General features: G+C 41.5%; 1 protein-coding gene across 24 annotated transcripts in view; it reads left to right on the top strand.

Moving 5' to 3' along the window:
* The window catches only part of LOC103692000 (uncharacterized), a 443,265-nt gene that overhangs the window by 158,741 nt on the left and 259,432 nt on the right, over positions 1 to 25,092 (top strand). For 14 of the 24 annotated variants that reach the window (XR_015636077.1, XR_015636078.1, XR_015636070.1 and 11 more), the window contains one exon: positions 2,606 to 2,679. The exons of the other annotated variants lie outside the window; for them this stretch is intronic. The gene's annotated coding sequence lies outside the window, so the exon portion shown is untranslated. The remainder of the gene's footprint in view (positions 1 to 2,605; positions 2,680 to 25,092) is intronic. 24 annotated transcript variants of the gene reach the window in all.

Below are 25,092 nucleotides of genomic sequence, written 5' to 3'. Positions count from 1 at the left end.
GCGCAAATCTAATAGATCTGCCTTTATATGTTACTTTGTCTTTTTCCCTTTCAGCTTTTAATATTCTCTCTTTGTCCTGTGTGTTTAGTGTTTTTGTTATTATGTGCCAAGGAGACTTTCTCTTCTGGTCCAGTGGATTTGCTGTTCTACATGCTTCTTGGACCTGGATAGGCAGTTCATTCTTTAGGAGGAAGGTTATAATTCTAGGTTCTAATTTGCTGGGTAGGTATTTTGTATCTTGATTTCTGTTTCCTCTTTGGTTCTTAGGAGAATGTGATGGCTGTGTATTGCCTGGTAAGAAATTCTTCTGGGGTTTTGGTAGGTGTGGTCCCTGGAGTTCCTGGTAAAATCTGTTTCTAACCTTTAGGAATTGGGATGGATCGTGGGTGGCTGAGGGGGGATATAGGAATGAGAAAATCAGGGTGTTCTCACCAGAATCTGTTTAGTTAATACCCTGGAAATGGGGGGCAGATACTAAGAAGATTATAGCAGATTGTCTGCTTCAGAGTTGGCAGAAAGGCTGAGGAACTGAACTTGAAGGAATGGAGGGGAAGTGAAGATCTGTACTTAGCTCACTTGTTTCCCTGGTCAGAGTGGCCGGTAGGTCCCCAGGGAATGCCTGCTGAGTTGTGGGCTGGAACAAAGTAATGGGTCTGAAGAAAGAAATTTGGAGGTGAGGTGCTGTGTGATCCACTAGAGCCAGGGTTTTCGGGAGACTGCCACAGGTATTCTTCGGCAGAGCTGGGGGATGAGACTGGGGCATTGGATCTGGAGAAGAGGGAGAGATGAAGATCTTTAGTCTGTTCATTCTACTTCTAGTTGCAAGAAAACCTGAGTCCATTTTGTGCTGACCACATACTGTTGGCTATGGAGCCATCAACACTAATCACACAAAACCCTTCCTACCGTCCCTGAATTTATGCTAAGGTAGTGACATGTGGGAGATAGTTGATGGTTTCTGTGATGAACAAGTGGTGAGAACATTCATTTCCATCCACAGCTCTCCAGCAAGGTAGAAGAAGCTGGAGATTAAGTTCAAGTACTGAAGAACCATCTTTTGTTCAATCATGCGTCTTTGGAGCCTCCATAAGAAATCCTAAGTGGTAGAATTCAGTCTGGTGACCATGAGGTATAGGGAAGGTGGCGCACCGGCAAAATCTACAGAAACTCTATATAATATTATATTATCTCACCCTCAACCCTTGCTTTATGTTTTGTGTTGTGATGTGGTTATTCCTGGATTATAGGCTTTGTAACACACTGATAAACACAATAAGTTTCTCATGTATATTAGCCCTAGGAGCAAGTTGTTAAATCCAAAGAAGGGTATAGGAATCTTTGATTTACAGGCAGTTGACCAGAAGTACAGGCAGCATCTGTACTTCTGTCAGAAGCATAGGAAGTGCAATGAGAATATGGATTAGGGAAAGTCTTAAGGGACTGAGACTTTAACCTGTGGGTCACCACATTCTAGGTAGCTGGGCATCAGAAATACATTAAATTATAGGAAATCTAGATGATGAACACAGATAATTGAAAAATTACTTAATATACAGGAAAACCCCTCTATGGTTTTCTTCTGGTGTCAGAAGTAAAATATATTTGAATAGAAAGGTATTTCCTTTGACAGTGGCTCACTTTGTAGCCAATAGGTGCTGGCTGTTGGATGAGAGTTCACCTTGGACTGAAGAAGGAGCATGGTTAAGTCTTTCCACTTTGGCTGATCTATGGGATGTACAGAAGCTAAATCTCAAAAGTCAGAATCCAAAGTGACAAGAAATAGAAGCAGCATGTTTTGTGACACCTAAATCTAGAAACAGCCACAGAACTGTATTCACTGAACTCTAGAGGTCAAACATTCTCTGAGGTCAGGTTGAAAAGCAAGGGCATAGACTTTACTTCTCAATAAAGGGAATAGCAAAGAGTTTAGATACCATGTTTTGAAGCTGTCACAGGAGATACACAGGTTGTGAGGTAGGGAATGATTTAGGTGTTGAAAACATCATGATCTAAAAGTAGCCATGGATACGTAAGCTGGCACATCCCCAATTTCCTTGCTCAGTGGCATGAACACAGCAGGAGAAAAGATGGTCACCACTAGCAAGGGCTGCAGGGCAACCGATGGCCGCAAGGTGAGGGTTTCTCCAGTTTGAAATGTAAGAGAGTATGGTGGGCATGACCATAATTTTCATCAGACACAGTGGTGAAGTTTTAGGAATTGATACATGGGAAAAAGAACTTATTAACATACGTAGGATATTGAAGATTACCATATGGAAGTTGGATGGCCAAAGAATCTAGTATTTGCATTAGCAACTCCTAAACAGAAGTACGAAGCAATGATACTCTACCCATGGAAACAGTGGAAAGAAGTACAATATTTTAAAAACCCACTTAAAGTATTATAGACATGAACTCTACACCAATGAAAGAAACAGGCTGTGTAAAAAGAGGGAAAATTTAATGGTTAGCAAATATGAACCACTCGATTTTATAGGAACACATAAAGAAAAACACAGGTATATAATGTCATCTATCAGGTTGACAAAAGAAAAAAAGCTGACACAATAAGATAAATTGAATAATAATTTCCCATTTTCTCTAGGCTAATCTCCAAGGATAGCTGTTGAATTCACAGTGGTCTGGATATCTCCGTTCAGACAAAAGCCTTGGGAAACAGTAAGTCGACAGGGTTACAACCAAAGCTGAGACCATCTATGGGAAGTCTATAATGCCCTGCTATCATGATGCTTTAGTTAATGGTAACTAAATCTTGGGAGACCAAGGGGATCTCCAGTATCAACTTTAAAAGCTGAGCATGACAATAGATGACTTTAATCACAGTGCAGAGGAGACAGAGACAGGAGAATCATTGGGACTTGCTGGCCTAAAAGCCTAGCTAAATTGGTGAGTGCTGGGTTCAATGAGAAACTCAATACCACCCCTAAACCTCAAGAAATGTTGAGGAAGAGGGGATGGGAAGCATATAAGAGGCAGTAGGCAGAGTGAAAGGCTATGAACTGCCATTTTCTAGACTAAATACAACTATTATAATCACTAGTTAACTCACAACAACCACAGATACCTGCTTTTGGGCTAATGTGTAGTTACCACATAAGACCAGGCCTAGCAACAATAAATGAAGAAAGAGAGGGACTCACAGGGCCCTACCCTTTACTTCTGGACCATTGTCAACTGACTAATTCTTGAAGAGGGGGAACTACAGAACCCATTGGTTCCAACAGTTAGCTCTAAACCCATAGCGACGTCGACAACCATGTTAGTCTTGTTGGGTCACAAAAAGAAAAAAGGAGAAAAAGAAAGAAGAGACATGAACAGGGGAGAGATTTGTGGTGAGGAATGGGGAGATAGAGTGGTAGGAGTGGCTGGTCAGTATGTATTTCATACTGGTACAAATTATCTAAAAATAATTATAATTAATAAGTACATTAATTATAAGGTGTATAATTAATTAATAAGGTGTATAAAGTTTGAGGGAAAACCTAACACCATCCTTTGGTCTCCACACATGCAGGTATACACAGACATACATACACACCCACAAATACACACACACACACACACACACACACACACACACACACACATATACATATATACATACGTACTTACAGATACATAGGAATACTGAGGTTTGTCTTGGATGGGGTGAAAATGCTGACCTGTATAAGGTCCGTTAGGGGAAAGATGCACTTTTATGATCTAATATGTCATACTTGCTCAAATACCAAGACCTGAACTAAGACGTACTCCATTATTGAGCCATTGACGAAACATTTCCCATTCTTCTCAGGACTATGTGGAACCGGTCTGGTTTGTACAGGATAGTCTTAGACCTGAAGAAACATTGGCTTGGATCTAAAGTGGGCCAGCCTTGTGAACCTTCTCTAGCCTTTTCCAGAGAACTACAGATATTTGGTCATCATTACACTCTGGGGGTAGATCTTGAACGGAGAAAAGAGAAACAAGGAAAGTTACGGTGCTGCTCTAAGGCCTTCCTACACAGTATCCCTGCCCACAGCAGCGTCACTCTCCTCCACATGCCATGAATCATTTCCGCTGCTTCCCACCTGAGGGAGTGGAAGAGCTCTCCCGGGCAGCTGGAACCAGCATTCCTGCTTCTGTGCAGTGAACACAGATCCTCTGGGTCATAAGGTGTTGTCTCCTGGCTGCCTCTCACCAAGTCCCAGCTTTCACCATCCTCTAAGGAATAGCGTAGAGCTGAGCTTTCCATGACTGCTTAAGTATGCACTTCTACTCTGTGGCAGTCCTCACCATGACCTGTGCATGTATTGTTTCCGTTTTCAGACCGGGTGAAGTAAGTTTTAGAGAAGAAAGGCTCTAAGGAACACAATAGATGGCAGAGGGAGTTTTGCACTTGACGTCTGCTTCCAAACACAAACATTGATTGCCTATCTTATATTATCGGGAGGGAGGCCTCCAATCTATGAAGCGTCTTCCTAATTAATACGGTGGAAATTTACATAGACCAGAAACCCTCATAAGTGTTTAATTGGACATGTGTGGACAACTTAGAGGAAACATTGTATTTTCAGACGCCTTGGCAAGAAGAACTGAACGAGGTCAGGAGGGGAATAAAAGTTTCGTCTTCGCTTTACTCTGAAGTGTCCCTCTGTTGTTTTAGTAAGCCTTGTTTCCTTTTAACCACTGTATCACCACTTGTTTCTGCACTAACACCGTGACAGCTGACAGTCATTGGGTCTTCCAAGCTATGAGGTTAAGGTTTCTAGAGAAGCACTAAACTTCCAGTCTCCTGCCTATATTCAAAGGCATTAACATGAAAGGATCCTCAGGAAATTGATTTTAAGCCACAGAGAGGCAGTTTGTGCCCAGAGTGATGCAACATGGGTCATACACAAAAGGGCATTGATGTTCCATATGTTGCTGTAAGAAAGCAAAATAAAGCAGGAAAAATACACAATGGAAGTTAAAAGATGAAGAGGAGGATCTTGGATTTGTTTATACTTGTCCCTCTTGGAATGCTGCTCTCTGTACATTACAGACACTACCACCTCTATTAGAGCAGCTGTGACTACCTACAAGGGCCCCTCAGGATAGAACCTGTTGGCATTCCCTCAGAAGGAGAGGTTAGGGAGGGTCAAGAGACTTTCACCTGAGATTCCAGCCACTCCTTCCTGTATCCCTCCTACCAGCTATATGTAATCCTGCCCTCGTTTCTCATGGTCTTGGGAGGAACTAGAAGATATAGAGTGTGGGAAGTTAGCTGAAGTGGCAACACCCTCTCTGTATCCACAGGAAAGTCATCATCTATGCTGGGGTGGAACTTTTGGTAATAGGGTTGTTTGGAGTCGCCCATGGTACTGTAAGGAAGCCAAATAAACTCATTGGCTTAACAAGCTAGACTTACCTAGAACTGTTACATTGGCCTATCCCTGGGGCCTTGTTGAGGGCGAGGAGATGTTTATTTGAATTTGTCAGGCAATTTTCACACAAAGTTTCTGAAATTCTTAAAACAAGGGTAGAATTCTAGGACACCCGTACACACTCTATTCTCATTGTAAACCTTCTGACAGTTACTTCTAGATCAGAGGCCGACTGAAAAAATGTGGGTTGGGATCTTCCAGAAGGTAATATGTCTGATTATTTGACACATGCTTTTCAGAAGTATTAGAAGAATCATAAGTGGAGAAGGTAAGGACAAGGCTCAGCGAGTCTGAGCACTCCTTATCTCAGACCTGGGCAAGGGATTATCTTCTTGCTGGAGACCAGGAAGAAGCATCAATGCAAGGGGAGTACTGCCAAAGATGGCTAGAGAACACAATCCAACTGGCATCACTTTCCATCACTCGTGTTAAACACCCATCTGGCTAGCTTGGGCCAGGCATTGACTTGTCTACATCAGAAGTGACTCAAACACAGACCTTGGAGATCTTGAAAGGTCTTTGCAGCTCTGAGACTCATGATATTTTATTTTCTGCCAGGGAAATCCACAGGGTGAGCACATAGGTCATCGCCCCCTAGGCAGTAGAGTACATAGACCAAGGATCCTATCTGCAGGTATGCACAGTCACTTGAATGGAATTTGTAGACTGGTGTAGAAGTAAAATATGAAGTGTTCCCCTAGGAAAATTGCCTTGGCTGACCCCCAGGAGTTTAAGGGATTTCCATTTTGGAGTGCCTGAGAGCATGAGTGACGAGGCACTACATTAGGGGAAACCAGCCTGAGTGGAACTCCTATCAGATCTACCCCTGGATGAAGTAGAAAACAGTGAACGGTGTATAACAAAGCCCGGGAGCTCGGTGAAGCATTAGGACCCCACCTTCCTAGGCCGACAATGCCTCTGTTCCTGTCCCAGCACAGAAGTTGTCAAACATGGAGCTCAGAACAAACCACTGGGACAGATACCTACTTTCGCCACCCATTTCAGTCCGTTCCTTCAAAGCAGCAGCCTCATTCTTTCCACCTTCGTGATGGTCACAGGGGGACCCCAACCCTTCCCTTCTGGGTTTCCCACTGCAGGACACATTCAAATGACTCCCATCCCAGCATCTCAGGTTATAGCAGTGGCCCTGACTTGTCAAGGAACTACCCCAGAACACATGCTTCTCTGAAGGAAGCATTTCAGGTTTTTGTTTTAGCGTTCAACTAGTGTATTTGCCCATGAAGCTCTGCTCAGTCAATCCAGTGCTTACCGTCCTTTCTGCATTCTTAGCAGCATGCGCACAGCTCAAGCCGCTTGCTTTGGCGTTATTGCCACAGTGCTGGAAGGCTCCCTTCCAAATCACCTTGAGGAAAGCACCTTCAACGGACACACCAGTGCCTCTGGGACCTCTGCTCTATGAACTGCAATTCTCATGGCCTCTGTTATTGTCTTCCTTGCCCCAAAGCATCCCTCTGCATTTCATTCTCTGTGGTACCCAGTACCTTATGAAATAGTCTAGATTTAACCGGTGTGATTATTATTTAATGTTTCCTGTTGCTGGAGGTTAAGTTATATGAAAGCAAAGGAATATGTTTGTTGACTGATATCACTCTAATGTCTGGATCAATGCTGGATGTATAGTTGAAATGATGTTAAAAGGACGGAAAGACGAATGAATGAGCTGATTCATCAAACTAAATAGAGGTTATAATTGTTTAGTGTTGTTCTTTGCCTGTTCTAACTACTTGGGTCACCATATCTTCTAAAGGACTGTTTCCTGGCCCATTCATTTTCCACTAACAAAAAAATGTAATCATAAACTAACAGAAAAAAAGGAGATTAGGCGCAGCTCTGTTCTTAGTCTCATTTCAAAGCCTATGGGATTACTTTAAACTCCTGAGGCAAAGTCTTGAATCTCAACCTTCTTCTCCTTACCCAAATCCTGAACCACGCAGGGTTCGTGACTCATCTCTGGTTGCTGCAAGATTTGCTACGATGATCTGTGGGGAACAAGCCTCAGAGCAAATTCCTCAGGAACACGCCTTCTCTTTGGGGCTGGGATTAGTGACATGGAGAATGAAGCCTAACTCTGATCGAGCGGAGATGGGCCAGTGTCTTTAGGATGCTCTCAGTCTCTCACAGGCCTGTCTTAGCATGCCCTTCCTATCAACCTGTCAATGAGTTTCAACTGCAGTTTCATCTGCGGTAGACAGTAATGAGAAGCAATAAAATACCCACCTCCAAGCAGTGGAAAAACGAGTAGCCAGGAAGGAGTCCTTTATAAAATATGCTGGTTTGAAGTAATCGACTAAGTGACTAACAGCCTTTAGCTTATCCAGCTATCTAAAGAAACTATGTTTGCCAGAATAGAGTTGTAGATGTAGATGGCGTATACATCTCCGTGTATGTGCAAACGTCCACCTGGACACATGGAAACAGGAACAGATGGGGCTGAGAACATTATTCACTGGAGATCTACATGCTTAACTCTCTCCACAGCTTCATTTCCTCCTTCATTTCCTAGGCTACAGCCACATTCACAACAGTTGGATTGCTTTCTCTATTGGAGTTCATGCTTTGAATGTTTTTTCTCCCTTTTAGCCTCTTTAATTATCATTGTAACTCTTGCTATGATCACACTTAATTCCTTCTTACCTGTGGTTCTATTTAGAGTAACTCAATTCTCTTGTCTCATTGCCTTTGGAACTGTACTTATGCCCATATCCTATAACCTTAAACTCAACAGTAATAAGTACAGCAGACTAGGCCTGTAACATATATTCTCTCTCTCTCTCTCTCTCTCTCTCTCTCTCTCTCTCTCTCTCATGTGTATACATGAGAAAATACATGTGTATCTATATGTATATATATATACATATACATGCATATATATGTATGTGTGTATATGTGTATATATATATGTGTGTGTGTGTGTGTGTGTGTGTGTGTGTATTCCTTCTTTGTCTTCTTAGACACTGGATTGCTCTACTCTAGTCCGATACAAGTTTAATTGTCCTAAAAATGTTACTTTCTGATGTTCAAAAGCTTTGGGAGCTAGGGCTATGATTCAGTCAGTAAAGTGCCTGCCATACAAGCATAAGGACCTGAGTTCACATGCACAGCACTCACGTGACAAGCCTGGTGTGACAAGGTGTGTCTGTAATCCCACACTGAGGAAGCCCGAGTCAGGAGGATCACTCAACCTTGCTAACTCAGCAACCTAGGCTGAACTGTGGACCTCCAGGTTCAGTGAGTGACCCAGTCTCAGATAACATGGGGGAGAGGTGAGTTAGTACCATGCCAGGTCAAGAAACTTGTCATGCAAACCCTGGAGTCCAAAGGAAAGAGAAAAAGAGAACTGACTTCCAGAAGTTGTCTTCTGGTCTCAACACATGCACCATGAAATACACATGCCTGCATGTGCACACATGAACACACACACATAATTGTATACAGACCACAAACATATACACAATATAATAGTTTTAATATTTTAAAACCCCCCCACATCTCCCCACCCACCTTGCTCTTTTTCAAATTCATGCCCTCTGTCCTCTTTTTCATGAATTGTACACACACCGTTTATTACCTATGGGAAAAATCCACAATTTTTACCTTAACAATCAAGACTTTTCAAATGATAATTCCAATAGCATTTGTCTATTGGTAATTTGTTCCTTACATTTTGCCTTTTGAAACGTCAGTTTGCTCTAGGGGATTTATAAGCAGCTCAGTACGGAGTTCCCTCTCCTGTGGTCTTCCTCCCAGCTTCATGTATTCATCCTTTAGCACAATTAAAAAACTACCTTCTCATTATGTAAACACCAGTTGTCCTGTTCCTCTCGAGTTACAGGGAACAGGTAAAGACCAACAGGCATTTATCTGACATCTCTTAGGCTTCAAGGATAATGTTATGTGTTGGAGACACAATGGTAAAACATCTCAGAGAACCCAAGACACATTCGGCAGTGTAGAACAAGTCGCAAATGAATAATCTCAGTGCTTTGATATAAACACAATGATGGCTATGCATAGACTACCATGGCAACACAAAGGACGGGAGAAAATCAACTCAAATCAGAGGGAGAAAACTAGAAAAGTTTTTGAGTGAAGTAATAATTATTAGTATGTTTCCCCACACAAATTTTACGTCATCCAGGGAGGGAACAGCATCTAAATTTTTCTTCTGCCTTTTTTAACCAGTGGTGTACCTAGAATACAGTTTATTGGATAAATGAGCAAAATAATTAATACATAGGCAGGCTGGACTAAAGAAACTTTAAGTGAATATCAACCACTAGGATTATAAAGTCATCTTTATGAACTGCATGGATATATTATAAAAAGAATGTTTAAGATGTAGGGAGGCTTCAGGATTAAAAATCTTTGTGAAAGATTTGTGAAAATGAAACTTCTAGAATTTCTATTTGCAAGCATCCCCAAAACATGGATGTGATGTCTTTTGCACAGGGATGCAGAATTAAGAGCAGAGGAGACAGGGGAAATGACCAGTTGTTTGAGAAGGAATGATTGGCCAAGAAAGGACAAAAGCATGAAAAAATATGTCCTTTAACAAAACTTATTAAGCCCTCATTTTCCTTTGGAAAACAGGGAGGGCTATATAAGGCCTCAGGGTTATTTACTGACTTCTACTTGGTAGCAAATAAAGGTCTAGAGAAATAAGCTAACACAACACCACAAGATAGTTCACCAAAATATCCAGGTATGGGTCATTCTACCAGCCACTTAACTGTCTATGACTAAAGGTAATCATAAGAACCCCTGAAATGCTGTAAACCCCTGGATGCCGAAAACACTGCCAAACAGTGTGGGGCCATTCTAAAAAACAGAAATTGAATTAAAATAAAAAGTTTTTTTTTTTAATTTTCCTTTCTTTTTTTAGGAGCTGGGAACTGAACCCAGGGCCTTGCGCTTGCTAGGCAAGCACTCTACCACTGAGCTAAATCCCCAACCCCCATAAAACGTTATTTTAAAGCTGGCTTAACAACTTGAATATTGATTAGCTGGATCAGTAGAACACTATTGTTTCAGACATGTCCTGCTACTGTGTTTATGCAGAAGAACGTTATTTTTATAATATGCCAGTAAAATTAAGGTAATAAGGGAAGGTCAAGTCACTTTCAACTGAAGTGAGAGGTGGATAGAGAGCCAGAGTCAGAGAGAGAAAGAGAAAGGAAGAGAAAGAGAGAGGGGGGGAGGGAGGGAGAGAGAGAGAGAGAGAGAGAGAGAGAGAGAGAGAGAGAGAGAGAGAGAGAGAGAGAGAGGAGACACATTTACACAAATATAAACAATCTAGTAGAACTAAACTACTCTTTCTACTCTTTTATCGTTTTAAGATGTTCAAGGGCTTTTTTCTTTGTTTTAGTTTTGTTTGTTTTTGATTTTCATAATTTAAAGAAAAGGTTAAAAGAGCAAAATTAATGATGAAAAGTTGTCAGTGCAGCAAACAAGTAGCTAATCCACGGTTCGGCACTAATCCATATAAATTTAGAACCAAGTAATCCTAGAGAGCCAGAGGTCAAGCCTCTGGAAGTCCTTCTGGAACCAACTGCAAACAGTTGTTTCCTAATGAGAAGCAACGAGCTCCATAAAATTTCAAGAGAGCTGAAGTCACAGAGGTTCATACCTCTCCATGTCCCCTGCAGAGGACTGGTGGACAGGCTTTGCGAGCTAAGCTGGCTAGGGGTGTAAGTGTTGGCTCACACAAGCTGTACGGGGGCTATATACGTTGCACAGTGTTTTTGCTAATTAAACTCTTTTTTTTTTTTTTTTGGTTCTTTTTTTCGGAGCTGGGGACCGAACCCAGGGCCTTGCGCTTCCTAGGCAAGCGCTCTACCACTGAGCTAAATCCCCAACCCGCTAATTAAACTCTTAAATAAATCTGTAGACTATGGAAGAACACTTATTCAAATACTTAGCATGGCCTAGGGAAACTTAGGAAAAGCAGTCAGCCATGGTCTCTCCAACAATTACATTGAAAAAGCTGCAGGAAAGCTTATGGCCCTGGTTGTTTTAGTGGAGATTCGATTCCCAGTATCCACGTGGCAGCTCACAACTATCTCTAACGCCAGTTCAAGGTGACCCAGCTCATTCTTGTAACCTGCACGAGCACCAGGCACACATAGACATACATTCAGGCAAAATGCTCAGACATAGAGTAAGTATTTTTTTTTTAATTTTTACGTTACTTGTATTTGACTGTTCCACGGAACCTAAGAGGAATTAAATATTAAATATACTTAATAGAAATTAGTAGATGCCAAACTCCCTTTTCTGGATCCTTTAATTTCTAACGTTTTGGGTTTTTTTTTTCTTGAGAGTGGGTGGTGTGTGCTGACAAAGATCTCTCCACCCGATAAATAAGGAGTAATGAGTGTGAACTTTCCATTGCTTCTGTTGGGTGCCAGACTATGCCCCCACTCTACTGTGCTGCTCCACTGTGCCTGATTGTGCTGGAAATTAAGACCTCTGCTCCTACCCAAGTCACCCAGACTCAGTATAGGGGATGATATCCTCCCAGATTGAGGTTCTCCATACCTTTTCAGCTCTGGCAGGAATCCATAACACCAAGAAATGCACACCCTGCTCAGAAACGGTCAGAGAAATGCTCTGGAAAGTCTGTCTTATTCCAAAAATGTCTCAAATGCCATACATTACTATTCCTTCTTGAAATATTTATTACATCTGATAAGTCCCCGGGAAGCTGGAATGTTGAACAAAAACGGTTGTAATGCACCCACACTAATCCAAACCAGAAATCGAATCCCTTCCCCTCATACTAATCCTCCTCCAATGGCTCATTTGGAAGCAAGGCCAAGTTTCTGTACGAACAGAAAAGTTAAATGTGTAAACTTTTAGTGCTCAAAGGTTTGGGTTGATGTTTTTATTCTTAAGAGTGTGGTTTTTAGCCTTAAGGTTATTTTGGCCCCAAATTTTACAATTAGTTGATAATTATGTTTGTTACACATTGTATATGTGTGACTCATTTTCTAAATGACAACTCTATGGATAAACAGTATGTCTCGCATCCTTACAACATTGGTTGGGAGAGTCAATAGTCTGGCTTGCCATTTGTTTCTGATAGCTGACTCCCTAATTTGAAGTGTGAACCTTGGGAAGGCTTCCAAGAACTTTCCTGGAATAGGAAAATGATATGAAATTCTTATATTTCCAAGAACTTTCTTAGATGATACAATGGTTAGCTAGGAATAATGACCATCTCCATTTTGTCATAGCCAGAAATGACTAGCCACGATGAGGTTGTCAGGAGTTTATTCTTCAAAATAGAATGCTTTCGTAAATTTACCTCTTCCATAGGCTTGTACCAGATCACATCCACTGCCCTCTCATGATTCAAAGAGTTAATCTTTATGTATTTTTTATATCTTCCTCTAATTTTTCTATTCTCTTCTCCTGCTTTCCAAGGAGGACATTTTCAAAACGTCTCTTCCTGTTATCTTAATTATTTATGTTTATTTCGTGTCTATGTGTGGATATATGTACATGAATGTCCATATACTTGGAGGTTGTCAACACAGCATTCCCCTGGAGCTGGAGTTGTAGGTGATTATGAGCTGCCCAGGATGGATATTAGGTGTTAAACTTGAATCCTCTGTAAGCAGGATTTTTTTTAATTTTTACGTTACTTGTATTTGACTGTTCCACGGAACCTAAGAGGAATTAAATATTAAATATACTTAATAGAAATTAGTAGATGCCAAACTCCCTTTTCTGGATCCTTTAATTTCTAACGTTTTGGGTTTTTTTTTTTCTTGAGAGTGGGTGGTGTGTGCTGACAAAGATCTAACCCTCTTATCCTGCAATGTCAAAAGTTGTGTGTGTGTGTGTGTGTGTGTGTGTGTGTGTGTGTGTGTGTGCTGGTATCCATGCATGTGTGCACATGTGCATAGAAACCAGACATTGAGGGCAAAAGTTGACATTGGGTGTCTTTTTCAATTCTTCTATCTTAGTTTTTTGAGATAAGATTTCTCTCTAATCCTGGAGCTCAGTAATCAGCTAGGTTGGCTCACTAGGAAACCCCAGGGATCCTCTTAGCTCTCTTTCCTTGGTGTTGGAATTACGGGCTTTTTATGTGACTATTGGAGATACAAACTTTGACAAATATTTTACCCACTGAGTCATCTCACCAGTTCCTCCTCCTCTTCCTCCTTTTCCTCCTCCTCCTCATTCTCCCCCTCCTCTTCTTTTAAGATCTATACTTTTATGTTCTTATACCTCTACTGATTATTTAATCAATGCTTTTTATCTTATCATAAAAATACCTTACTGTTTTTGCTTTCATATTCATCTTGTCTAAGTTGTGGTACTGAATTAGCAATTGGCATTTTATCTTTTTTTAGGTGATATTTTAAATAAAATGAACATCACCAAGATATTAGATCACTCTTGTTTCCTCATCTCTCTTAGATGTGTTTCTTTTTCTTTTTCTTTTTTTTTCTTTTTGTGGAAAACTCTCAAACATTATATTCAATGAAATATGTTTATGAGACAAACTTGAAGTCTAGACTTATGAATATTTTAACTTCTTCTTAAAAGAAAATGCAATTGGATGCAAATAGTTTCATTCAGAGTTATTTCCACCGAATATTCACATTTATTCTTTATTTTCTCTTCTGTCTCTCCTCTCTCTCTCTCTGTCTCTCTCTCTCTCTGTACACACACACACACACACACACACACACACACACACACACACCATTGTACACAAATACAGATCAGAAGGCAACGTGTGAGAGTTAGTACTACCTTCTACCGTGTGAAACTCAAAAATCAAACACAAGCCATCAGACTCGGCAGCAAGCACTTGCCGAGCCATCTTGCTGGCCCTCAATGTTTTACAAATAGAATCCCTTCCTTTCTCCCAACCACCATTACTGCTTGAAAAACTGCCTTCAGCTTTGGTAATCCATAAATTTCCTTTGAAGCAGGATCTGATTAGGGGCCCCAGTTCTTCAGGACTATGGATGTCCTCAGCCACTTTGGCTAAAATGCACGGGAATACCTCTTTTGACATCAACTTTTGGTATGCGAAAGTTCTCAACTTGTCAGAGCAAGCTCAGTAGAGAGAAACTTGGGTGGGGCCTGCTGTCAGGTGCCAGAAAGCAACAGTCTTCACAGCCAACCCACTGCATGGAGGCCAGCATGCACGCAGCGATGGAGACCGTCATAGCCGAGAAAGACAACTGAATTCTACGTTCAGTTCTTTCCTCAAGCTGCTCTCAAGTCAGACTGGGTAGAAGCTCAAGAGACACAATGTTTGTTTGTTTGTTTGTTTTTAGAATGTCTTGTTTCCTGTAATACTACCTTATTCTTAAATGAGGAAGTAAAGATGCTATGATGCAAATCAAATTATTATTAAGATCTTAAATATTAAGAAGCCCCTGTGTTGAGGCAGTTAAGAATGTTTTCTATGTATAGGCATGCAGGTCTGAGTTTGATTCTCCACATACATAAAACTGGGTGTGGCCATGCTTACCTGTAACCACAGTGCCAGTAGGGCTGAGATGAAGATGGATTAAGGGGTAGGGGAGATCATTGGAGCTTATTGGTCACCATCCTAGCTGCCAATCATTCTCTGGCCTATGCATGTGTTCCCTTGGATGTACACACACACACACACGCACACACACACACACACACACAGTTACACACAGAGAAATACACAGATAGAGACAGACACATCATAGAGCCACAGAGAGAAACACACACACACACACAGACACACACACACACACACACACACACACACACACACACACACACACACGGGGGAGAGAGAGAGAGAGAGAGAGAGAGAGAAGCATTCACCCATTATTGTTTTATCGTTTCATTATGAAGACACCCCTGAGTCTTTGCTCTATGAAAAGCCCTGTGCTCATTGGGGAGATAAAGCAGGACTTTCTCATATGGAACTGAATATATGGTGAAAAAAGACTGCAATGAGGGAACCCCACAGAGAAATACAAGAGTCTACCCGCTCCTAAAAATAAGACTGTGCTCTTCAGTCATAGAAGAGGGTCTGAACTGATTGGGGTGGAGGAGGGACCAGGGAAAGATGTCCTGTTGAGGTGATAGCTGAACTGAGATTTGAAGCGTGGACAGGAATTAAATAAACAAAGAAGGGGAAAGCATGGTGAAAATCTGCCTGGAAATATGAGAGTAAACAGACAGACAGATAGGCAAGCAGACAGACAGACAGACAGACAGACAGACAGACAGGCAGGCAGGCAGGCAGGCAGGCAGACAGACAGACAGCTACTATAAGCAGGAACATATGATTCATGTGATGCACAAGCCGGGAAGCAGGTCAGCTCCAGAATGTGTGAGGCCTCCACATCTGTGCTGTGGGTCTTAATCTTCAGCCTGTGGGCATGGGAAAGTCATAAAGATATTTTTTAAAAGAGGGTAGAGATGGTGTGGTCACTGTTGGATGTGAAAATGTTCATTTGGATGTGGCATTGAGGGTTTTATTGTGGGAAAGAATGTCATTGGCAACAACTACGTAACATTTCCAAGAATCGGATACTCACATCAGTAAGGGTGCCTGATCCCTTGGAGCACGAGTCGCAAGCATTTGTGTGCCATCTGTCGTAGGTGCTGGGAACTAAACTTCAGCAGCAAATGTTCTAACTGCTGAGCCATCTCTCTGGCCCCTTATTTATCTTTCAATCATTCCTAGGTGATGGTATGTTGTGCTTGCCAAGAACCAACCATAGCATTGATCCTAGTCATGGTTGTCCACTAAAGCTACCTGAAAGGCTTTAGTACCACCAGAGGTGATGTCTCCAAACCATGAAATCAGAATAGCCCAGATGGCACTAATATGCATACCACAAACAAATAACTCTAAAGGCTTGAGTTTCATCATCTTCTCTCCCCTTCCCCTTCCCGCCATCATCAAATTCTAGCTGCACCATTAAGGCTAAAAACATTTGCAGTTTTTCAACAGAAGTCATTTTGGTATGAATATATTATTATTATTATTATTATTATTATTATTATTATTATTATTATTATTATTATTACATCTTTTTTCACAGTCCACTCACTCCTCCATCTCCAAGAGGATGTTCTCCAACACCACCAGACCTCTCCACTCCTTGAGGCTTCAAGTCTCTCAAGGGTTAGGTGTATCTTCTCTCACTGAGGCCAGGCCAGACAGTCTTCCAATGTATATGTGTCAGGGCCTCATATCAGCTCGTGTATGCTGCCAGGTTGGTGGCTCAGTGTCTGGGGGATCTCAGGAGTCCAGGTTAGTTAAGACTGCAGGTCCTCCCAAGGAGTTGCCCTCCTCCTCAGCTTCTTCCAGCCCTTTTCCAATTCAACCACAGGGGTTTCCGGCTTCTGTCCATTGGTTGGATGTAAGCGTCTATATCTGATTCTTTCAGCTGCCTGTTGGGCCTCTTGGAGGACAGCCATGCCAGGTTCCCATCTGTAAGCACACCAGAGCCTCAGTAACACTGTGAGGTTTTGGATCCTCCTCTGAGCCAGATCCCAATTTGGGCCTGTCCCCTCCCTCAGTGTCCTCTCCATCTCTGTCCCTGCAGTTCTTTTAAACAAGAACAATTCTGGGTCAGAGTTCTTGGCTGTGGGATGGCAACTCTATCTCTCTACTTGATGCCCTGTCCTTCCACTGGAGATGGACTCTACAAGTTTCCTCTCTCCACTGTTGGGCATTTCATCTAAGGTCCCTTCCTTTGAGTCCTAAGTGTCTCTCACTTCCCAGGGCTTTGGTACATTCTAGAGGGTCCCCTACATCCTACCTCCGGAGGTTGCCTGTTTTCATTCTTCCTGCTGGCCCTCACGGCTTCACTCCCATTTCTCGCTCCAATAGCTGACATGTTCCCCTCTCCCTGTCCCATCTCCCACCTAGATCCCTCCATTCCCCTCCACTGTGACTACTTTCTTCTCCCTCCAAAGTGGGATTTAAGCCTCCTTATTTGGGCCATTTGGCTTGTTAACCTTCTGTGCACTGTATCCTGTGTATTCTGTACTTTTTTGGCTAATATCCACTTATTAGTGAGTACATATCATTCATGTCTTTTTGGGTCTGTGGTACCTCACTCATGATGATATTTTCTAGTTCCATCCATTTGCCTGCAAAACTTACGATGTCCTTGTTCTTAATAGTTGAGTAGTATTCCATTGTGTAAACGAACCACATCTCAGTTGTTTCCAGCTTCTGGCTATTACAAACAAGGCCACTATGAACATGGTGAAACATGTGTTCCTGTGGCATGGTTGGGAATCTTTTGGGTATATGCCCAAGAGTGGTATAGCTGTATCCTTAGGGAGATCTGTTTCCAATTTTCTGAGGAACCTCCAGATTGATTTCTAGAGTAGTTGTACCAGTTTGCAATCCCACCAACAATGGAAGAGTGTTCCTCTTTCTCTTCATCCTTGCCAACATGTGCTGGTACCTCAGTTTTTTATCTTAGCCATTCTGATTGGTGTAAGGTGGAATCTCGGGGTTGTTTTGATATGCATTTCCCTGATGTCTAAGGACTTTGTACATTTTAAGTGCTTCTAGGCAATTCAAGATTCCTCTGTTGTGATTCTCTGTTTAGTTCTATACCTCATGTTTTGGTTGGGTTGTTTGGTTTTTGTGGAGGTTAACCTTTTGGGTTCTTTATCCATCGTAGATATTAGCCCTCTATAAAATGTGGGGTTAGTGAAAAATTTTTTCCAATCTGTAGGTTACCGATTTGTCCTTTTGACTTTGTCCTTTGCCTTAAAGAAGCTTTTCAATTTCATAAGGCCCCATTTATCAATTCTTGATCATAAAGCCTGAGCCATTGGAATTCTGTTTAGGAAATTTCCCCCTGTGCCCATGAGTTCAATGCTCTTTCCCATTTTATCTTTTATTAGATTCAATGTATCTAGTTTTATGTTGAGGTCCTTGATCCACTTGGACTTGAACTTTGTGCATGGTGACAATGGGCCTATTTTCATTTTTCTACACACCGACTGCCAGTTAGACTAGTACCATTTATTGAAGATGCTTTCTTTTTTTCTATTGTATATTTTTGGCTTCTTTGTCAAAGATCAAGTGTCCATAAGTGTGTGGTTTTATTTCTGGGTCTTCAACTCTGTTCTATGGATCAACCTATCTATCTCTGTACCAATAACATGCAGTTTTTATCACTATTGCTCTGTAATATTTTTTAAATAAGAAATCATCCAAGTTTTCCTTTAAAAGACTTATTTGCTAATAATACACGTTTACTTTTTAATCTCTGTATTTAATGCAACCTCTATTCTTGTTGCATAAGAATGTCTTCCTGGTCTCTAAAAACCATCAGCTGTGTCTCTATGTTAAGGCACAGGTCAAATGCTTCATACTGCTTAAATTGACCCTGTTGTTGTTGATCCCTCCTCTTCTTCCTTCCCTTCCTCTCTTTCTCCTTCACATTTTCTTTGGTGCTGTGGATCAAACTGAAGGATTCAGACATACTAGTAAGAATCTAGCACTGTGCTACAAACTCAGCCTGCCTCTCCGCTTTCTGGACTTAGAACAAATATCTTGAACTTTATCTTTTCTTAACTTTATTATCAGCTGTGCTATTTTTATTGTTTTGAAAAGCATGATTTTCTTATATTTAAAAACCAGATTTTTTTCATAAAATATATTTCTGATTACCATTTCCCCTCCCTCTATTCCTCTTAGTTCCTCCTCTCCTCCCCTCCCACACAGATCCTCCCCTTTAGTCTTTCACTGGAAAATAAACAGGTATCTCAGGGATAATAATAAAATATAATAAAAATAAAACAAAAACAAACACATCAGAATAACACAAAACAAACAGAAGGAAAAGAATCCAAGGAAAGGCATAAGGAACAAATGTAGGAGCAGAGGCCCATTATGAAGTTAAGATTCTCAGGGGGTAAACAATGGTAGTTTCATAACCTCAATACTGACAAAACCTCAGTTAAGTAACTTTAAGAAAGTAATTTTGTTTTGTTTTGTTTTTGTTTTTGAGACAGGGTTTTTCTATGTACCCCTGACTATTCTGGAACTTGCTTTGTAGACCAGGCTGGCCTCAAACTCAAAGATTCATCTGCCTCTGCCTCCCAAGTGCTGGGATTAAAGGTGTGTACCACCACTGCCCAGTTAATTTTTAAATTAAAAATTTTTATGTAATATATTTTGTTCATATTCTTTCTTCTCCCCGAATTCCTACCAGATCCTTCCCACCTCCCTCCCCACCCAATCTCACTCTCTTCCTCTCTCAAAAAGAGAAAGTAAAAAGACAACAAAACAAACACCAAAACAGATGACTGAAAAATAAAAAAATCCTTAGTTGACACGCACGCACGTGTACACGTGCACGCATGCACGCACACACACACACACACACACACACACACACACACACGCACAAACAAAGCACAAAAAAAAACCATGAATACATTTGTGCCACTATAGCATTGAATTCATTCAATAAGGCAGGGTTACTCTGACCCTTCTTTCTGCTCCCAGCCTCAGCTCTTCCCTTTGCAAACCAGCAGGCCCCACAGCCCATCTCTTCATAGAAGAGAAGCCTTGCTTACTTGTGTGAGCTAAAACAGAGGGCAAGAGGGAGATCGACTCTGGACCAGCTGCCTTTCTCCTACTTCATGCCTTCCCATCCATACTGCTGTTGCTACATTGCCACTGAAAGAAAGTTCATGTAGCTGAAGATGTGTTGTTGATCAAGAAAAAAGTATAGCTAGGAAAGTTGACTTGGTTTGTCTTATGTTCTATCATCAACTATTTCTGAATGAGCATACGGGAGAGGGTCCTTACTGGGGGCGTGATGAAGTGCAGCCTCAGTACTAGTTTGATGGGTGGGTGATTTTGGTATCAGACACTACTTTGAGTCTTTCTTTTGTGTATTAACTTTAAGCCAGTTTGCCTAAAATATTTAAAATAAAAATCCAACTTAAAATATTTTTGTATTCCATTCATGGCACAGAAACTCCACATTGAAATAAGCTAAGATTTGCTGGGGTGCCTCCCATCTCCACCTATGCCCCGTACTGAAAACATATGTTCTCTACCCTTAGATTGTGCTTCTTAAAATGTCAGAGAGGAGCTGTTAATTGTTATGCATCTCAAAATGGGACCCATCTCAGGTTATTTTTTAAATCGGTTATTTTATTTATTTACATTTCAAATGTTGTCCCCCTTCCTGGTTTCCCCTCTGCAAACTTTCATCCCATCTCCCTTCCCCTTTGCCTCTATGAGGATGCTCCCTCACCCGCCCACCCATTCCTGCCTCACTGCTCTAGTATCCCCTTATGCTGGGACATCGAGCCTCCAGAGGACCAAGGGGCTTCCCTCCCAGTGATGTCAGATAAGCCCATCCTCTGCTACATATGCAGCTGGAGCCACGGGTCCCTCCATGTGTATTGTTTGGTTGGTGGTTTAGTCTCTGGGAGCTCTGGGTTGTCCAGTTAGCTGATATCGTTGTTCTTCCTATGGGGTTGCAATCCACTTCTGCATCTTCAGTCCTCCCTGTAAATCTTCCATTGTGGTCCTCAAGCTCAGTTCAATGGTTGGCTGTGAGTATCTGCATCTGTATTGGTCAGGTGCCGGCAGAGCCTTTCACGAGACAGCTGTACCAGGGTCCTGTCAGGAAGCATTTAGCATTAGCAATAGTGTTGAAATTTGGTGTCTGCAAATGGATCCCTAGGTGGGGGTAGTCTCTGGATGGCCTTTCCTTTAGTCTCTGCTCCATTTTTTATCCCTACATTTCATTTGGATAGGAAAAATTCTGGATTAAAAATTTTGAGATGGGTGAATAGCCCCATCCCTCAACTAGGAGCCATGCCTATCCACTGGAGATGGTCTCTACAAGTTCTATCTCCCCTGCGTTGGGTATTTTGGCTAATGACATCCCTGTTGGGTCCTGGGAACCTCTTTGGTCCCTGGCACCTGGGACTTTTAATATGTAGCAGTGGGGGATGTGGAACTGAGGGTAGCCATGGTTTCAGGCTTTTTAATCCTTATGTTATCCCTACTTTTTTTTTCTTGGCTGCTGTATTATCATAGTTGAAGGTCAACAAGAATAAATATGTAGGCACTGAGAAAACTAATGCCACATGCCCTACCTCCATCCACAGGGAAAGAGCATGACCCACAGGTGATCCCTGGAGGAAGTTGGATGGGATCACCTACCCACAAAGATTTTTATGTGCTTAGAACTTCTGCTCTAATATTGGAGGCAGAAATGTACCTACTACGTGTTTAAATTCTTCTTCCAAAACTACCTACAGCTGTATGCTATGCATACTATAACTTGGGAAGATCTAAACTGTAAGCACTTAACCACTATCCTTAAGATTCAAACAATGCTACTCCTCAGGAGAGGGTCCCGCCCATCCCTCCCTGTCACTATCTCTCCAAGAGAAATAATCTGTTTTGTATTCTTCCATCATCACAAATTGTGGATGCTATATTAATAAAGCCATACAGTATACACTCTTTTATGTCTACATTTTCACATGCAATACTGTTTTTATGAAGTGTGTCCATGTTATCAAGCATATCAACAGCCCTTTCTTTTACATTTCTGTCTTCCATCATACAAAGACCTCAGTTCATTGGTCTTTTGGACTATAAGTTTATAGGTAGATAATTTCCAGTTCCGTGAATACAACTTCTCAGAACTCTTTTGTACATGTTTACTTGTACATAAGTAAACCTTCACTTCTGTTGGCTATAAAGCATAAATAGAATCACTTGACTATGGAAAGTACTGTCATTATCTAATGCAATTTTACTTATTTACAGAGCCAACAACAACATAATGGAAATCACCAAACCCTTGCCAACCTTCACTAGCTGTTGTTTTAATTGACGCTGATCTGGTGGCATGCTCTGGTAACTCATTATCTTCATTGCACTTTCAGCCAGGAATGCTGATCTTCCCACACACATTGCTGCTATTGTCTGAATCACTCCTGTCAGGCTTTCCCATCCATCGCACTAATCAAACCACACTGGTCCAGTAACAAATGGCCTTCACAATGGTAAATCAGTTCTCAGTTCTCGTTCCCTTGACCTCTAAAACCACATACTTCTTGTTTTGTTTCTTCCTCAATAAGTTTTACCAGTCCTTCCTAATACCTCAACATTTTGACATACAGTGATTTATTCAATTCTATTTTTCATTCTTGTTCTAACCTCTTCATTCATTTTTTTCTTTTTTAAACTGTGTCTCCTGACTATCCTGGAACTTATGAGGTAGACCAGACTGTCCCCAAACTCAGAGATCCACTTGCCTGTGCCTTCCAAGTGTTTGAATTAAAGGCATGCACCACTACAGCTGGCTTTCATTCCCTTTTTTCTTTATATCAATTAAGACTATTGTTAATAATATATAATCTGCTGTGTTTGTTTTAATATACATTACCATATGTTCATACACACACACAATCTATTGTGTTTACCCTTTATTATTATAAAGGATATAAATTCCATGACAGCAGAGATTGTTGTGTTTTTTAACTCTTTTAAACCTTTTTTTTTCCTTCCCAGAGCTGAGGACCAAACCCACAGCCTTGCTCTTGCTAGGCAAGCGCTCTACCACTGAGCTAAATCCCCAACCCCTTTTTTAACTCTTGATATGCTCTCTATACTAGAACAGTCTCTGATCCATAGATATATTTAGTAAAGAATTGAGTGTTGATTAGATGAATGAAATGATAGGGGGACATACCAAAAGGTTCTGGAAAGACATAGCCCACCAGAAATTGTTACTTTTACTGACAGAGAGATAGTCTTCTTTGGACCTGAACACTATAGGTTTTATATGATTTACAAGAGTTCTGGTAACAAAATCAGTTTCCTTTGAATTTAGAAATAGGATAGTATGATAGATAGTGCTAATTGTAAACATGATAAAATCTGGAATCATGTGGGAGACAGGACTCAGAGCATGCCTGAATCTACTTGATTGATTAAGTTGAAATGGGATGACTTGCCCACTGTGGGTGGTACCATTACCCTGGCTAGGACCCTGAACTGTATAAATGGAGAAAGGGAGCTGAGCAGTAGTGTTAGTAGTGCTGTTTTTTTTCAACTCACCTCTACTTTCTGATTGTGAGTGGATGAGATGTCATACATCAAGTCCTTGCTGCCTTGACTTCACCATAGTAGACTGCAACCTCAAACTGTGATCCAGAATAAATTTTTTCTCTCTTAAGTTGCTTTGAAGTATTTTATCAGAGCAACTATAAGGTAACTAAACCATACAAATATGAATGAAAAAGAGTTGTCAGGAAAAATGTGGCTCTATTTTCCTTGTGTCAAGCGTTTAGAGCTTCTCAAAAGAAAGCACTGGGAACTAGACTGTTGGGGGGAGGGCGGCAATGGGGGGAGGGGTGGGAGGGGAACACCCATAAGGAAGGGGAGGGGGGAGGGGGATGTTTGCCCGGAAACCGGGAAAGGGAATAACACTCGAAATGTATATAAGAAATACTCAAGTTAATAAAAAAAAAAATAAATAAAAAAGAAGAAAGCACTGGAAATAACTTCATAATCAATTTACACTGGAATCAATTTACACTGATAACGGGTGTAGTTTGCAAGGTTGAAACTATTTTTTAAAGGTTCTACCAGAGAGTCATCAGCTGAGGTGTAGTGGGAGCCAGCTATCCATCTAGCCTGAAGCTGGACTGTACAATAAAAGTGGTCGTTAAACTTGGCTACCATGTCTGTGATCAATGAAATTGAGCATAAGGATAGGCTAACGTGAACAATTTTCATAGTGTTTATCTGAAGACAGGAAGAGAGAAGGGAAAAAGAAGGGATGGAAGGTAAAGGAAAGAAGGTCAGTCAAGCAAAGAACTCTTGGATTAGTTCCTGGGCACATCAAGGGAGTAAAGGTTAGGTGAGAGATGAAGACTCAAGTCACGTCAAGAACACACTTGCTACTAGTTGTAATGAACACACAGGCTATTAGTTGCACTCAGTACACATTTGGGACTCCAGGTTCCTGGAGGGAAGTGACGTTGCTGACTCACCAAAAGACATTTGTATGACTAGATTCATACCACTTTGGCTAGATACACCTACATGAGTTCCAAAGTCTTCATGGAGAACTAATTTTGGAAAGACTGAGAACAGGAAAAATGCAACATAGATGGCTTCTCTCTTAGAGCTGGGGGAGACTCTTTCCAAAGTAAGCTGAATTAACTATCAAGATTCCTAGGTAGAGGTGTTTTGAATAAAAATGATTCCTATAGGTTCATATATTTGAATGCTAGTCAACAGGAAGTAGCAGTGCTTGAGAAGGATTAGGGAGTTTGCCCTTGTTAGAAGAAGTGTGTCAGTGGGAGTGGCTTTGAGATTTCAAAAAAAAAGCCCATGCAAGGCCAAGTCCCTCCCCCTTTCTCTTCATCTGTCTTTGTGTATCTCCCCCTCTCCCTCTCCCTCTCCCTCTCCCTCCCCCTCCCCCTCTCCCTCTCCCTCTCCCTCCCCCTCTCCCTCTCCCTCTCCCTCCCCCTCCCCCTCTCCCTCCCCCTCCCCCTCTCCCTCCCCCTCCCCCTCTCCCTCTCCCTCTCCCTCTCCCTCTCCCTCTCCCTCCCCCTCCCCCTCTCCCTCTCCCTCTCCCTCTCCCTCTCCCTCTTCCTCTCTCTC

The sequence above is a fragment of the Rattus norvegicus genome, chromosome 13 (genome assembly GCF_021556685.1).
Source record: "Rattus norvegicus strain SHRSP/BbbUtx chromosome 13, alternate assembly SHRSP_T2T, whole genome shotgun sequence".
In the NCBI taxonomy this organism is placed as follows: Eukaryota; Metazoa; Chordata; class Mammalia; order Rodentia; family Muridae; genus Rattus; species Rattus norvegicus.
The sequence above is the reverse complement of the archived record's forward strand: the minus strand, read 5'-3'. Positions and strand labels throughout refer to the sequence as shown.